The following is an 18,469-nucleotide window of genomic DNA, read 5'->3' as shown; positions in this document are numbered from 1 at the left end:
TAAAGGGGTCGTTTGCCCCCTTTTGGGAGGAAATCATTGTTAATTTCGATTCAAACTGAAGTGGTGTTATAATTTGGTGGACACTTGGCTATATATCGCCAATGTTTCGATCGCCAAGTTTAGTCGCCAACTTGGCGACAAATTTGGCGGGGTTTTTTTTTTTTTCTTTTTCTTAATCCGTTTCAATTTGGCCACTGTTGGTGATATTTAGAGAGTAAACTATTGAATCACATTAAAATTGCCAGTAATGCGGAAATGAGATTAAATTGGAGTAAAAGGAAGTCATGTGATGCACACATCAACTCGTTTTAACTACACTATCATACCCTGTATAAAGCTTAAAAGCACTATATTATAAGAAAAATATTAACATACTAAAATATTCTTTGTATTATGAAGTCGAATATTTTTTTTCGTGTCTATACAGTGTACAGAACTTGCTATAAAACAGTAAAAGTTGACAGTGAGCGGGTTCATATATTTTGGAAAAAAATATTTCCTTCTTGACTGAAATTTGAACTGATATTATATAGGTTACAAGCTCTTCAAATTACTTCAAATTGTAATTGGTACATGCGTAAATGTTTCATATGAAAGAGATATTCCTTGAAACATGATGATAGTTCTGTTTTTATAATCGTGTTCATATGTGCCCCTTATAGGGGAACATGTGAACAATCAAACGCATTTTTTAAAAAATGCCACAAAGTAAAAAAATATTTAAAAAAAAAAATCTGAAAGAATTCTATGACACAAAGAAAAGACTATTCAATGGGGACAACTTGCTCTGCGATTTTGTAAATATTTTCTGAAAAGTAAAGGAATGAAAAAATATTGCTCACATGCACCTCCCTCCCCCCTAGGGGAGGGTGGACCAAAACGGGTAGGTTTTCGTAGTACGCTCAAAAATTGTAGGTTTTGGATTTTCATCGTAACAATTTCGGGTTTATTTCCTAGCGGGGTTTTTGAACTTCAAACTAAGAAGTGATTTTTGTAGTATTTCAAAACCAATATTTATTTAGTATCAAACTTTACAAACAATTGAAAAACCCGCTTTGCCCTACCAAGGAGCCTAAAGCGGGTATGCTTTACTAACTGTGATTTGGTACATTTGCCAATCAAATATGAAGTTATAAATGATTAAAATGGTTGACTAGCTACCTGCCCTTATAAAAAATATATTAAAAAGTTGTACTTATCCAATTTAAAGTCAGCACATTTGTTTATAAAACATGAAGAAATAACTGATTAACTTAATAGACTAATTCCCATCCTAAAAAAAAATAACTTTTTAAAATTATACTTATCCTATTGAAATAGAAAATCTGAGTCAGCACACGAGTCAAGAAATTATAAATAAATATATGATTAAATCCTATATCCGCTTTGCCCGAAGGCACGTTTTTATTTCAATAATTATAACGTTAAATTTAAAAAAGAAACAAACGAAATGACTGTCGTAGTTTGTAGGTGGATGGTGTCAGAATAACGTAATATTACTGACAATAAAAAAAAAAGCTGGTCTTCTACTAATTACACGTTACGAACTTCATTTTTTTTTTAGAAATTCATCTTTTTTCTTTTTTTTTATTTAAAGCCTGGTTGTGCCATGCCGCTTCACTGCTGCTTTGCTGGAACTGATTAAAACTCGGGGGTTCACGTAAACACAACGTACGTATGCATCGCCGCTTACACACCATGGGGGGCATACGAAGGCCTACCCACTTTGGGCGACCTACCAACTTTGGGCCACCCTCCCCTATATGATAAAAATAAATAAATAATACAAAAGAAAAATATTAATAATAATAAAAGTAGTAATAAATTATAATAATAAATAAATAATAGTAATAAATAATAGTAGCAAATAAAAATAGTGAATAACACAAAAGAATAATACATAACATATATTAAACAATAGTACATAAAAGTAAAATAATAATAACAATAATAGTAAAATATATTAATAATTATAATTAATCATAAAAAATAAATAAATAAATAACTATAATAGTGATAGTAATAAATAATGATAGTAATAGTAGGTAAAAATAATAACAGAAACAAAATATCTATCGATAGTTTTTTAATGCACGTTAAACAAAGTATAGTTCGACTTTTGTTTACCTGAAGCAATTTAGTGGGCAATAAACAATTGTAAACAAATAAAAAGAATTGTATTAGTCTAGCTCTGATAAGTTGACTTCAGATCAGGTGGAGCTTAAGTTATTCTGTTTAATGAGAAAGTATAAGGAAAGCCACTGTTTTTTTTTTTTTTTTTTAAACTACGACTTTGCATTGGTGATACAAATTGGCGTCGTGCTAATCTAAAAATTCCTCCTCTTTCAACCCAAATGTAAATGAGCGCGTCCAAGGTAAAACCTCTTCTTACCAGAGCCAGACTATAACTAAAGCACTGTGTGTATGTGTTTTCCTTTCGCGAATCTACATTTAAGTTGAATGTTTTCCAAATTTGGCATGGAGGTATTCCAATTCGAATTAGACATTTATCATGAAAATGCTGTATCTACTCGAAGAAATGTATGTAAACATCAAAGTACGAGGGGGGGATCCAAAAATAACCGGATTTTTGTTCTAAAATATTTATATATTAGTTTATTCACAAAATTTCTCTAGTCTCCTTCAAAGTGTTCACCCTTAGATGCAATACACTTGTTAATTCTTTGTTTCCACTGTTAGAAGCTCCCCTGGAACTCTTTAACTTTGACCATGTTCAGTGTCCGTTACGAAGCAGTTTTTACAGCCAATACAACATCAAAACGCTTCATTTTTAGAATTTTTTTCCATCCTCGGGAACAGAAAGGAATCACAGGGAGCTAGGTCTTGCGAATACGGGGGTCAAGGAACGACTAGCCACCCCTGAGAGGTCAAGTAGCGGTTAATAGTGAAGGCTGTGTGTACGGGAGCGTTATCATGGTGAAGGAACCATTCTTCCGATCGCCCACGCGAGGCTCCAACTAACTCTTGTTTTTCTGAAGTTTCTTCAGTCGTAAAACAACGACTCTCGTTGAATTTTTGGTGGATTTTTTCAACGTTTTCATCATTTCGAGACGTTGAAGGGCGCTCAGAGCGAGCATGATCTTCAACATTCATGTTACCACGTTTAAAGCGCCCAAACCACTCGAAAACTTGTGTACGGCTCATAGCATCGTTCTTGAAAGGTTGCTGAAGCATTTAGTAAACTATTCCGTTGCCGACTTTTCAAGCAGAAAGCAAAATTTCAAGTTTATATTTTGTTCTTTTAAATCTGCCATAATGAGATCGCAGGCGGAAAGCAACAGCCCTTGAGAAAACTAACACTACGATCAGACGTTATCAACTAAACTGACGCCACTTGCACAGCTGGTTTGTGAAGGTCTCTACTTGAGCCATCTAACTGGAGAACATTCTATTACATCTAGGATTGGCATCGCACCATTAGTCCGATTTCTTTTGGGTCCCCCCTCGTATGTAGTATCTTTAGAACAATTGGACAGTTGAAAGAATAAGTTATCAATGGAATAAAATTCAAAGCTTACTGAGATTTGAAATTCTTTGTAAACGGTTTATGAAACAATAAACCGTATAACCAAAAAAAAAAAAAAAAAAAAGAAAGAAAGAAAAAATTAATAATTTTTTTTCCCCAGTTAATGAAATGTTGTCTGATTTTTATTATATTTCTGTTTTAGTGAAACATGTACTCATTAACTGCTGAAAGTAAAAAAAAAAGAAAAATGTAGCAATGAAAAGGTGTTGAATGGTTTGTTCTTAAAAAAAAGGAAAAAAAAACTTTAAAAAAAAAATTTTTTATTTTAATTTCGAAAAATAATATTTTCTTGTCTGGCGTGTTATTTATTTTTTCCCATTTTAACGAATTTTGATTTGGTATCAAATTCCAATGATATGCAAAGGCAATTTTTTTTAAATCAAGCAAGATGTTCTTTGGGAAAATGTCTCCACGATAGAGATTGTGTTTTGTAAAATGCATTTAGCATTTACACAAGTTTTGTGTTCACGTTCACCTGTAGATGGTATTGTAACAATGATGGGCTAAGATTTCCATCAAAATTTCATTGCCTATAAAGGGGGCTATTCTCTTTCTACCGAAACCGAAAGGCGATTGACGGGACCCTGTGAGTGAGACAGCGTAAAATAATCAAGAGAGCTCTACATCTTTTAGAATTATAATTGGTTTGTTTTCAAGCATTATTTATAGTAGTAGACAAACTTTTAGCCCGCCAGCGAAAGAAAAAAATATCTTGCTTAGTCTATCTGCAGTCTCGATCTAATTATAGAATGTTATTTAGTTTGACACTCTTATTTCTAATCTAAAGCTGAGATCAGATCTGATTGTTTAGGAAACATGCCGTCTCATGTTCCTTGTTGTTGATAAAATGCATAAGTACTTGCATAGCATAAATATAATATTGAAAAGGAAATTATTTTTCCGCTGCCCGTTTCTCAATTACAGTAGAATTTCGTTTTTCGGTCGTCGCTTACCCGGATCTCCGAATTACCTGGATTAATTTAGTAACTTTTTAAAACATTTTATGTGTTCAAATTTCAATTATAACTTTAAATTATGATAGGAAGTACGTAACTATAAGTAAGCAAAACAATACCTTTTTAATTTAATCTGTTAATGATAAAGCGTTTTTTTGTGTCCGTGCTTCATTCGAACGGGACGAGGGTTTTGAACCAGAAGACAGTGGACCAGTTCGCTGTTGGGAAATGATGTCAAAAACCATATATTGATATTTTTTGATGCCTTAATAAAAAAATTATGTTTAATTTTGTGTCAATGCTTAGTTTTCCATTGTAATGAACGATAAGTCATGATTTGTTTTGCGTACTACCCATAATCTCCTGATTATCCGGAATTTCTATAATCCGGATAGTCTTTGGTCTCACTAGTCAGTTAGTCCAGATAAACCAAATTCTACTGTACATATAACTATGTGTTTTGCTCTGAAATCGGTTTCTCATTAAGAGCATTTTGTTATTTCATCAGGAATGAATATGAAGAATTTAAGAAGGGAGGAGAAAGTTCGTTTTCTTCTTTCCCTCGTTCATGCTATGAAAAACACTTGGACATTCATTAATTTCGTAATCTCCAACAAAAATAAATTGCCATTTCTGTCATTACTGCACTCTTTAACTTTTGCGTTTGGTTTTTAAGTATTTGTTTTAGCACCTTCCGTATTTATTAAAATCGAAAATGTGTTTTATATCCAAAACCTTAATCATGTACCTGTCAAGTGAAACTCTATGTACTGTGTAATCAGGTGTGTGAGGACATGTAGCGTATTACAACAGGAATTGTAATATTTTCTTTCTAGTCAATTGCAATGCTATAAAAGTGTTTTTAAGAAAAAGTTATCTTTTTCACGGCTAAAAAATAAGGTTTTAGATTCAGAGATCATTCAAATTTGAGTGATCACGGGATCCCAGTACTTCGGGAAAAGTTGATACTTTTCTCTTCTCATGATATTCTATTCATGCTCGTATAGTTTGATCTTTTCAGGTGTTAAATGGGAAACAATGTGCATTTAAATGCATATTAGATTTTAAAATGTAAGATTAATTTTTTAAAATGTATTTTTAGTGTATATCACGCTCTTGCCTATACCTACGAAAATTAGCATGATTTTCGGGGGGGGGGGGGGTATTGCATTTTATTTGTGCAATATACTTTAAAATTATTAAGTTTCAGATTATTTTCAATAGTAAACTCGCTCTTTAGAAACGTACAGAACCCAGGTCATTGAACTCCGACTCTAAACCCCTCTCTGTCTCTTCATTATTATTTACCTTCAATTTCTTCTCTTCATCTTTTCCTCTTTATAACCATATTTATTAAAATCTAACTGTGACCCGCAGATAATTGCTTTAACTCTATAGAGGTTTTTGGTTCACTGCAATCAATACTTTATCCCGTTTTTGTCATATTTAATAATCGTACAAAACATCAATTCGATTTTCCATTAAAAGATCATTTACAGAATGCTGACTATTGTTTATTCTGAAGTCAACGAGTCGTCACTTAAGTTTCACCGGTTTACAATCCTAGTAGGCCAAATCGTTGACCAAACTCCTGTTAAAATATAATCGCCAAGGATAAAGCTCGGATTATCTCATCGGGGTTTATTACAATAGGAGGGAACTTCCCTATGTGATTATTGCGTGTGGGCTCTCGAAACTGGCAGGGAACCTATATTCCAATCAAACCATCACTTATTTTATCTTTGTCAGTAGGATCTCTTTCAATGACAACCCCAATAGCTTTCTTGTCGGAATGCACTACACTTCCGAGTGCAACACAGGCAATAAAAATCGCATTTATGCTCTCTGTAGTACTCCAGAAGCACAGACCTCACGACGGACATCGCTTCTAATTGGCAGCACCTGCGTTTAATAGCCGAAGCTTCAATTGGAGAACAATTTTTATGCGGCTTTTGTTTCACATAAATTATGCGCTTAGAGATTTTTACCACCTCCATAACGTCATGGATTTTTCTTAAAAAGAGATTTGTGCAGCTACTGGTGGTCCGTGGTAGAGGAAAATATAAATGAGATAAAATCAAATATAAAAAGTGGTGGATGTAATCATAAAAGTTTAACTATATGCGATGTTCTGTTGAGATTATTTGCGTTTTTTTTCGCCCTAAATTTCAAGAGATATGCAATGATCTAATGAATAAAGTTTAATTAGCTTTTCTCACGCAAATGTGCTTTTTAATGCGGTTGAGAAATAGGATGTTAATGCTGTTTTATTTGCGGCAATTATTTCAGTTATTTTAAATGAAAAGCAAAAATATTTTGTTTTGTTTGAAGAACAATAAAGGGACATTGTATGTCACCAATTAATTACGCCTTTTTTTTTAAGCTCTGCGGAAAATATCTCTAAAATTTGAAATTGATTAGGACTTTCTTCATTTTTCTTTCTAAATACATACAATCAATATAAAAATGAGCAGTAAATTTCAGTCATTTTCATATTTTTGATATATAGGCAACTTTAAAAGTTTTCCTGCTTAATAGACTGCATTTAGGACGACTGATTAGTGATTACACAAACCTGCAAGGAAAACATACTTAGAAACAAATAGCTGATTCTGAGAGATTTTTGTGCGCTAATATCAGAGAAAATTCTCAAAAAATTCCATCATATACCCTTCTTTCATAAATTAAAAGTTTTAATTTTCGCTATTAATAAGGAAATACTGATTAAAAAAAACTGGAGGTTAGGCAAGCACAAGTCTCTTTTGTGAATTTTTGAAAGAAAAATTCTACGTGGCATTTTTGGAGGAGTGGAAATAAATGGAGTATGGAGAGAAAAGTATAACTTCGAGCTGTACAGATGCTATAGCAATACGGACGTAGTAAAATAAATTAAATTTCAAAGAATGAGATAGGAAGGTCATGTAATTCGCATGTTCCCTGAATCCATCAAACTTAGGATCCTAAATGCAAGACCAACTGGCAAACGTCCGAGAGGAATACTAAAAATTCAATGACTGGATTGCTTGGAGAGCAAGACTTCAAAACTATTAAATCCCAAAATTGGAGAAGTCAAGCAAAAAATAGATCCAACTAGAAGAAACTTATTGAAAAGGCCAGGACCCACAATGGGTTGTCGAGCCAATGATGATGATGATTCCATGTCTGGCGCGAAAAAGAAAAAAAAAAGTTTTCAAGTTAATGTGTCTAAAACAATTCAGATAGCGAGCATACACTGTTAAAACTACAGGTTGCGTTGGGCACCTTTCAGGGGGGAAACGCTTGTTCACCAGCGGCACCCGAAAGAGAACCGATATTGCACCCTTAGCAAGGATGAAAAACTGGCTCCCTTCACCCAACGTGCACCGTAGGTAAAAGATGGTACCCTAGGTGAGAAAAATGGCACCTTTATTGCTTCCTATAGAGATTCCCCCCCCCCCCGTGTTGTGTGCGTTTTTGAATACAATTGTGTTTTATTTATTTTGATTTATATATACGAAATCATTTGATCACATTTCAACTTTCGAACATAGTTTAAAAGTGTTCATGACTTTAATTTGTCTGTTCGTGCACTAACTTTCTTATATTCACACTTGGATTGGTCAGTAATTAATGTGTTGTTGACAATTTTTACTGCATGATCCGTACTGAAAAGAACAGGGAAGGTATTTATCAATCATTTGCCGGAACAACCAGAAATATTAGGTAACATTAGTTTAGAATCATGGGAAAATAAAAGCGTTTCATAAACGTTTAAAATTTTAATCTAGGGTAACATATCAATACTTATTATAAGATTCGATATTTGAGTATCCTTATGCGTACAAGATAAATATTAATTTAAAAGCAATTCTTTCTAATGTCAAGTTTTCCGTCAGATTAAAAATAAAAACGAGTAGATAACTACATTCACTTCATGCAATAAGCCTAAGAAAGATACGTTAAACAAAACACGATGTGAAACTCATGAGTCAAACACTGAGTGAGAGAGATTTCTTTTCACGCGGTTTTTTTCCCCTCGCCTTTGCTGCTCTGTTCGTTTTCACTACGTAGTTATTTCATTGAGAAAGAAAACGAGAAAAAGATCTGCTCACGTCGTTGCATTTTTATTCCGGAATTAGCTATTCAACTATCAGCTGATTTAAACGTTTTTTATTTTTCATGTTGTTGTTCTAGACAGTACTGATAGATAGTTTTAGGTAACAGTTTTTCAGAATATAAATAGCAAGACATTAAATGTTTAATAAGGTAACCGGAACAATAAGCAGTTGTCAACATATTTTAAACACTTTTAAATATGTTCGAAAGCTCTAAGAGCTACAATATGATCAAATGCCTTTACTTACACGAGATTTCGAAGATTAATCCACGAAGTTTTCAGTTTTCTACTTCATTCAATGTGAAAGTATATTTCGTTGCAACGTCCAACGTCCGCCTTTGAAATTGAAGTTGTCGTTGGAGTTGTTGTTAGGGCGCATGCGCAACGAGTCGCCTTCCTATTGAATGGTCTTTTAGCACTTGAGTTAACGTCATTCACCCACTGAGGAACCAAAAGCACCTTAACATCCTGAGGCACCGTTTTTTCACCCTAGGGTGGAATTCTTTATCCCAGTGGCACTCTTGGTTTTAACAGTGTAGACTTTTAACTAAGATTAAAGATTTCTAAGTAATCTTCCGAATTCTCACGACAGAACGATTGGACAGAAAGGAATAAAAGAAACACTGGATAAAAAAGGAGTGGTCATTTAGGAAAGCATTAAGCCTGGAAGCAAAAATGTATTAAAAGAAAAATTGGTCGATCCTCGTAAAGTCCTTTTGTCTCAATTTTAAACCAAATTCGGCATGATGATTTTTTTTTAAAGTTCTGGTCAAAAGAAGTAGAGAGTTGAAAATACCTAGGCAAGAAATCCTACGAAGCAAAAACAAATGAAGATTTTTTTTTTTTTTTTTGGTAAGTCTGAGATGCTCAACAGCGTTTTGAAAAGCGTTTGAAAAGTAACTTCAGATGAAAAGGAGGCCAGCAGAACTTTCAAGGAAGTTTTCACAATATTTCTCGGTTCCTAAACGGATCCCAACTTTAATTCTATCATAGAACATATACTAACAACATTCAATGTTTTGTGAATTTTTCGATGTGTTTGAGAGTGTCTTTTTTAATTTCGCGAATTATTGAAGTCAATGATGGATAGATGGAAAGGTTTAACTAAAATACCAAGGAGATGGTGCGGATATTCCAAAGTGGATAGAATGCCAGCGTGTTCCATAATGTGGACACTAGCTAATGGTAATTGTTCCAATGAATATGACTTCGAACTTAATGAATATTTAGCAAATCATTTATAATTGAGTATTATATTAAGTTGTTAATAAAGCACATACATGTACTTACAAAAAACCTTCTTTGTCCCAGAACATGAAAAAAAGATGCTTTCTTGCCCAAACATTTAAAACCCATAAATATTGAGGCTGCTTAATTTCATTACAAAACTATTAATAATGAAATCAAAATTAAGAGAAATATATATTTTTAATTGCAAGAAAATCATCCCCCGTTCTCTATACTGTTTGCCATAATAGCAGTATAAGTTGTACCCACAATTACCTAAGGCCACCAATCTTCCTCTTGGTTCTATGTTAACTCACCAAGAGGAATCTGAAGGAGAAATCATCAAAAATGAAAGAAAGAATCGTAAAAAAAATGATAAGAAACAGTGCTGTAATTTCCTTCTAAATAATTATTTACCTCCTTACCTGCGCTTATTTATTTACAAATTTCGCACTTTGAAGTTTTATTTAACTGTTCATGATGTAGTAACTACTGGTGATGTGCCGGATCGTTAAAAAAGTAGATCCGCGGATACGGATCCGGATTATTAGTGTCAAAAACCGCGGATACGGATACGGATCTCTAAATTTTTTTACCCAATTCAACTATCCAAGTGTAAAATTTGTTACGGAAGGTATTCCCGTCAGAATAATGGCAGTTTCTTCAGAAAAATGTTCAACTGCGGCAAAAATGTAATCAAGACTATTATTTACTCTTTACAGAAATCTACGTTAAAATTGAGGGAGAGTTGGAAGGAATGGGTCAGCGCTGCATTAATGCTTAGATGGAATGTGAAAAATTATTTCTAGTTTACTCGGTAGATGTAGAATACAGGAGCAAGAGTGTAAAGCTGCTACTGGACAGGCTAGAAATAATTTTTCCCATTTATATTTCAGCATAAATGCAGCGCTGACCCATTCCACCGAACTTCTCCGACCGACGAAATACTGAGCCAGGAACACCTTTACAAATAGTAAATAGAGAATTTTGTGTCACTTTTTTTAAAGGATGCCGAGAAAAACAAAAATAAAGAATAACAGAAACCCCAAATCAGTAACAAAAACTAATATTAAATTAAAAATTAAGAAAACAAAACATGTCCCGGAGAGTCGACCTCATATTAAAATGAATTTCGCGTGTCAGAACACACATTTGTTAACAAATATAAACTGACAGCAGGTAAAAACTTTAAATCATTGAGCTTTTTCACCTTATCTTCCGACTATGAAATAGCGTATAAAGGCTTAGAATTGCATTTAGAATTTACTTAACAAGATTATAACTCCTACGGTATATAAGTTGGAAGTTCAAATAATATCGAACATAGAAAATTTCGTTCTTTCAATTAGGGCAAACATTTTTAATGTACGGGTAAATTTTTACTACCATGATTGTGAAAAACGTTAAATCGGTTTTTAATTAATATCTCCAGTAATTAAAGTTTTATAAAAACCAGGCCAAGCTAAGAACACTTTCGATCAAGTCACCTTTTTTAACGAAAAATGAACTATCAAAATCGGTTCATCTGCTTAGGAGCTACGATGCTACAACAAGACACACTGATACACACTTTTAAAAACCTATTTCCCCTTCCTTTTTGCAGGGGGGGGGAGACAAATTGACTTCTGAAATGATTAATTTATATATCGAATAAAACTTAATTTAAACGGAATTTACGAATCTTTTATTCAAATATTTAAAAAAATTTAGATTAGAAATGATCCGCTTGAGATCCGTCAAAAAAGTAACGGATACAGATCTTTATTTTCCCTCGGATAACTACGGATACGGATATCCGGAACATCACTAGTAACCACGGCTTGTCAATTTGCTCACTCCTTTCAAAAACGTCATTTCTCGAAAAAACGTGATTTTTCAAGAGAGCCATTTTAAAGTTTAAAAGTAAGATATGAAGAAAAAACTATATGTTTCAAGCTTCTGATTGAGCCTTTTCTTACGCATAAGTTCAAGAAAATCTGGTGTTTCTTCTGTTTCATCCAGAAGTGTTAAAAGCGTAAGTTTTAAAAAGTTGCGTTTTATTTAAGACGTTCTTGTACTACATTTCAAAGATAATATTTGATACATCTCAAAATATGTCATTTTTGTTAATAATTGTTATCCTTACAATGCCGTTATAAAATGCAAATATTGCATTTTTGATTGAAGAATAAGAATGAAAAATGCAATTTTTTGTGTGCAATACTGTTTTTGGAAAAAATAATATCATATTTCACTAAACGACACAGACGTTTCATGCCTAATGGATCAACCACAACCCAAGATGAGACGTTCTTGAAAAGAACATTCCGCAAATGCTTAAAAATGCAAATACGACACTATTGCTCTCTAACGGCAAAGTACAGTGGCCGCCGCTTATACGCATCACGTTTGTTCTAAGAAATTTCGATTCCATAAAGCTGCTGATTCAATAAAGCGACTAATTTAATAAAGATTGCTTTTGTTCTGGTTTTGTCGATTTGATTCATTAAAGCGGCTGAATCATTTAACCACTGATTTAATTAACCGGCGTCCACTTTATTTCTTTGTAGAAATGCAGGTCTTACAGAGATATGCTACTCATTCATGGCAGTTTAAAAAAAGGTATAACTCAAAATCGCAATATTTTTAGGCATGACGTTTTTGAAAAGAGTGAGCGAAGTGTCTGTACCGGGACACTCAAAAAAATGTGACGGGCCACATGTGATAAGTGGTTGCCGCAGGTTGAGTGTCTTTTTAAGTCCCTAAGGAGATAGTATAGTTTGACCACGAAAAAGGCGGATGACCTTGAATCAAAAACATCATTTGTGTCATTTGTAATAGTTTTTTTTGGTATTATTTTGGAAGAGATAGGATTAGCGAGATCGGACCTCTTACTATTCGGTTCTTTCTGGCAGATTTTACTTATTACAAATGATACAAAGTTTTGCTTCAAGGTCATCCGCCATCTATCCGTGGTCAAGCTTTAACAATCACTGTTTTCTGTTTACATTGACTTCACAAGGAAAAGAATCAATATTTCCTTCTAATCTCAGCGAAAAGTAATCATGAAAATTCGATATAAATAGTAATAAAACCAAATTTTTTTCGCGCTCAGTTACTCAGGGAGTGTCATTCTGGCTACAATTCAGAAAAATTTATAGTTCAATTTTTTGAAAAGGTAAGGAATGATTTTAAGTTAACATTTGAATTTTGTTTTTGATTTCTCCCGCTGACCCTTCATCATAAATCGGCCGTTTTTCTAGTTTTGAATCTCCATTTGCTTGTTTTTACTGCGAGAGTTACAATTCATATTTAAGGTATTCCTTTATTTGTAAACTTGAACAATTCCATAGGATATGAACATTTCATTTTAGAAAACCGACTCAGATTCGAGTAAGATATTTTGTATAGATAGAAGTATCTAAATTAAATTTGACACCATATATATTGTCAAGTATTTACAACGATTATTATGGAATTTGAAAGGACATGTCCAGAAAAGTGTTTTTGACGTGACTATGTAAATCGAGTCACACTTACATTTATACTAGGTCTACTAATTGCATTCTAAGTATTTCTAACTTAGAAGACTATCTTATTTTTTAGATTTTTAATTACAACTTTAATAAGATAGAATTAAAGAAGTTTCGAAGTTTAGAAAGAGGAGAAGATCACGTGTGTTTGCGTTTGTGTTTTTTTTTACCCGACAGCGCGTGTGCGACACAAAGGAGGGTAAAATGTTTATGAGTCCATGTACGTATGTTTGTTTCTATGTGGCGCTGTAGAGGCTAAGCGCCTTGGCCAATTTTGATGATTCTGACGTCAATCGATTTTTCTTAACCTTGGGAGTGTCACTAATTGCATGACAGTAATCAAAAAACACCATATCAACAACCAGTCGCCATATTGTCATTTCGGAATCGTGTCGCATGCTACCTGCATACAAATCTGCGTACGACAAATGCAGGTAGCGTTTTTACTTAATGAATTTTTTTGTTCACGTCTACTAATTCGATCTTCATCAACATGTTGCATTTGTTTTTGTCGGGATTCAGGGGACTAAATTTCGCGACGTGTACTTTCTTGAAGGGCTTTTTTAGTTTTGCAAGAAAGATCTAACAGACGGGGGTGGGGGGGGGGGGGCGTTTCCGAATTCTCTTCATCATGAATCATGAGTTACGCAGGCTGTTTATATAGGTGTGGTTGATTTAAGTTCGCGAATTTTTGCTTAAGGTCAAGCATATGTATTTTAAAGCCGAGTTAGGTCCCTCGAGGGACTAATAATCAGTAATAATCCTCACGATTTAAACTCTCTCAATAAAATGACAAGATTGCGAAATTTACCGTCTTATAATCATAACTTAGTGAATGAAAATTAATAAAAAGTGTATAATAAAAAATAAATATTAGATGAAAACAAAAACCCCGACTGCGTAGAAACCGAAAAAACTAAAAAGAAAAATATATAAGTCAAGTAGTTTATAATGTTATTAAATACTACTGAGTAACTACACCGTTAAAATAGTTTTATAATCGAAATACACCATAAGACAAATCATAAATTCAAAAGCAGAATAGAAGGATCAACAGTCGGGGCCCTTTCCTTTTTGACCAATCAAGGACCCCCGTAAAATTTGAATGGGCCCTGACTGTTGATCCTTCTTTTCTGCTTTTGAATTTATGATTTGTCCTATGTGTGTATCATTATAAAACTATTTAAATGGTGTAGTTACTCAGTAGTACTTAATAACATTCTAAACTACTTAGCTTATAGAGTAAGTCCGGCGATCTTGCCCCGTCTGATAAATTGCCCCATTAACTGTATTTCACGATTGTAACATCAGAGTGCGCCCGTGTCAACTTTTTCAAGGGGATTTGTGTATAAAGAAGCTACACGCATACACTAAAGCCATTTTCAGCGATTTTTCAAAGGTCATTACAGCTTCAGAGCAAAGTGAAAGGTAAGAGTGACATTTTTTAACGCTTGAACTAAGATTTTACTTTTAAGAACTTTTGTTTAATTAACTAGCGTTCAAATATTATGTTCAATTATCGGTTTATACAGTAAAAGAGTATAAAGAAGGCTGTTACTATTAATTGCAGCCATATTGGCTTGCTGTTTGAACAAGAGGTGGTGCGGCAATTAACCTTGCAAAAAGGTAATATGCCCCACCTGAATGAAGACTTGAATGACGTCGACTGTAAATTGGATAAAAATGTATATACTGCTTAGGATGGTTGCATGAAACGTGTACAATATATAATTAAAGATGTAATGGCTGTGGCAAGATTGAAAAGCAAAAGTTAATAAAAACCACAAGTAATGTGCTTATTATGTAAAATATTTAAACCTATATTTGCAGTTTAGAATTAAATTGATTTTGATTTTTCATTTAGTTGCCCACATTATAATTTGTATTTATTTCAACTAATTTAGTCAATTAATACACTTTCTTACTAATAGCAGCAAGTTTTGCAATGCTGGTCAAGTGGGGCATTTTACCTGGTATAGTGGGGCGAATTGTCTGACTGTCAAGGTAATATGCCCCAAAGCTGCAGTTTTGTTTTTTTGCAATAAAAACTTTTATTCGTAGTTTTTAGCCACGATAAATTTTACACAGCATCTGGACCTACATTAAGAGAGGCGGGAAGTATTATCTTTTAATTTTCGTTAACGTATTTTTTTTTTCTCCTTAGGTGGGGAAAGATCGCCGGATTTATTCTATATTTTTCTTTTTAGTTTTTCTGTTTTTACGCAGTCGGGTTTTTTGTTTTTATTTAATAACTATTTTTTTAAATCTTGTTAAGGAACAGCATATAGAGACCTTTTCCCCCTAACGTCACATCCTTGGACAAAAAAAAAAAAAAAAAAAAAAAAAAAAGCAACGAAAAAAAAAAAAAAATCCTCCACTTAACTTATTTGTAGGAAGATTTTGAAGAAAATTATTTTATATTTTAGTCGGTGTTTAAATGACTTACTTATACTTAAAATAAAAAATATGCTTTGATATGCATACTTTTTATTTCAATATGCTATGATATTTTTTATCTACTATGAAGTTACTCTATTTCAAGTCTGTCTAAAAACGTGGTTTTTACTCTGTGCTTCATATCTCCACCGTTTTCTTCATTTAGAGATAATGATATCATTAACTTTACACATGTACAATTACACTAACTTAGAGATAAGCCATTTCCTTTAAATCAGGTTACTTATTACAAACCATCCATTCAAGTGATTTTAAAAACTATCGCGTACTTTTTCCCTCAACATCGATTCCTGCTCTTTATATTTAGGTTAGTTTGTCTGTTTCAAAATCAATTATTTCCGCATAACTATAGTTCTACATCATCATCATTCTACAAGTCAAAACTCATAAAAGAATTGATATTGATATTAACTTTTTTTTTTTTTTAAATGTGAGCATCTTAATTCACACTTTTTCAACTCTTTTCCTCAAATATGAGAATGACACTCAATACACCAACCATTTCTACAATTTAAAATTAACTCGTGTCCCAGATTAGGACAACCGACGTTCATATTTTAGTTAAGAACAAAATTTGAGCTGTATAGACAACCAAATCTGTCAAGTTAACAACCCGACACGCATTATGTCGATGTCACAGAAAGATGAGCAATTGGCCAAGGTGGCGCCTCTCTGGTAAAAAACCAAGTGAAAATGATAGTTATGGAACTAATGGGGCAGAAAATGGAATCACAGCTGCTGTATACATAGTTTGGATCTGTGGTCGCCTCGCGGTCTCGAAAAGCGTCTGGGATATGCTCAAAGATCGTATCTCTCCAGAAGTTCAGCTTCCGTTTTTCCTATCTTATGAGCTAGGGAGCTAAGGTGCGAGCAATTTGGAATATTTGTCGGTCCTGACTATTCGAGCTTAGAGATAAGAAAACGAACTGTACTGGGAAGCACTGTGAACTTTGACAGGACGGTAATTCTTTCTCGTCTGTTGCTTGTTACTGGTGACATAGGTTGTCAAAATTGCAGTCAAGAAGGGATTAGGTTACTGACGCAATGAATGAAACTATATAAAATTGTTAACTGACGGATTATTTTATAACAGAGCTACTTTTTAAAGTACATACTAGAATGCAGAAAATATAAATGCCTCTGAAATTGTTGAACAAGAGTATTGTTTCTTTTTGAAAGTGCTGTCATTAGTAATGAAAATCACCCTACAAAAAGCTCAGCGCTGCTAGAATATTATTTTTAATACTGCAGATGCGAAAGAAAATTATTCATAATTATTTTTTTCCTCAAGTTACAACATTATAATTTCAGAGATACAAACTAATTTATTAATGCATACTCTTTCTATTCCGTAGGATCTGTTACTGTGAGTGAATTTTTAAAGCAAGTGTATAGTTTTAACATTTTTAGAAAGAGTTGCACGAAGTTAAAAATTTTAGACCTTCACTTTTTTAACGAGGCAATCTAAGAATTCTCACAAATCTCCCAACTAAGTGTATAATTTTCTCTTAAATTATAAATGTTAGAAGGTTTGTTCGAGAACTTCGTGCAGAATGCTTAATGATTTATAACGAGACAAAAGCAGTGCCAAACTATATTTAGATACACTGTTAAAAAAATTTCCTGAACATAACGGAGAAAGTACCGGCAGCAAAGTTGCCGTAAATATTACGTTTACGTTCAATGACTTTCCGTGATTTAACAGAAGTTCCATTTCTTATTTCTCCGTAGTTGTAGTTTTCCGTTTATAAATTTTTCGTGACTGAACGAAAATTCCATTTCTTATTTTTCCGTTCATTTACGATCTTCCTGTGTTTTAACAGAAATAACGTTCCTTATTTTTTCATTGCGATATTTTTTCCATTTCTCACTTTCCCGTATTTAAGTAAAAAGATTTTATTTTCGAAAAATATTTAAAAAGTTATGTCAAGTATTGACTTTTCGTTTCATTAAAAATTTAGTTCTTTAAAATGATATATAATACAGATATAAAAACTGTTCTAAAATTATTACTTTTTTTTATTTGCATTTGTTACTCAAAGATTTTTTAAATTAACATCTGGAGAGAGAACTTACCTAACATATCAAGCATCCATTTGCTGACCAAAACTTTTTATATCACCTTCAGATGAGTCAAATTGATCAAATAGTACTAGCAGAAAAATTGATGGATTTGAATAGGACACCAATTATCCCTGCTGATACTGTTCGATATTCCCTTCGTCGTACATTGTCTGGGGTGGCACGGAAAAACATACATGAAAAATATGATATTTTTATTTGCAGAATATGTCAAATAAAATGCTATTAAAAACAGGTTGACGTTATCATATAATAATATAACCTGATAGAGAGTACCGCATATCTATAGTGTTTAAAAACAGAATCATTGACATGCACGTGAAGAATTTTTGGTTCCAGATGCTACATCCCCCCCCCCCCAATGATATCCAAATTTTTCACTCATTGGAATCGCAACATAGATTTTTAGTACATAATCATTATTACTTAAGCATATATCAATATCAATCAGTTCGTTTCACCCGAACTGTTTTTCCAAGAAACTTGCAATAATCTCAAATAAGTTGTTGGATAAGATCTTAATAAATAAAATTAAGTACTTATTGTTGGCAAAACTTTCATTGTATATATCAAAGATCAACAATACACCTTT

Source organism: Uloborus diversus, chromosome 3 (assembly GCF_026930045.1).
Source record: "Uloborus diversus isolate 005 chromosome 3, Udiv.v.3.1, whole genome shotgun sequence".
Lineage (NCBI taxonomy): Eukaryota > Metazoa > Arthropoda > Arachnida > Araneae > Uloboridae > Uloborus > Uloborus diversus.
This window is presented reverse-complemented; position numbering follows the sequence as displayed.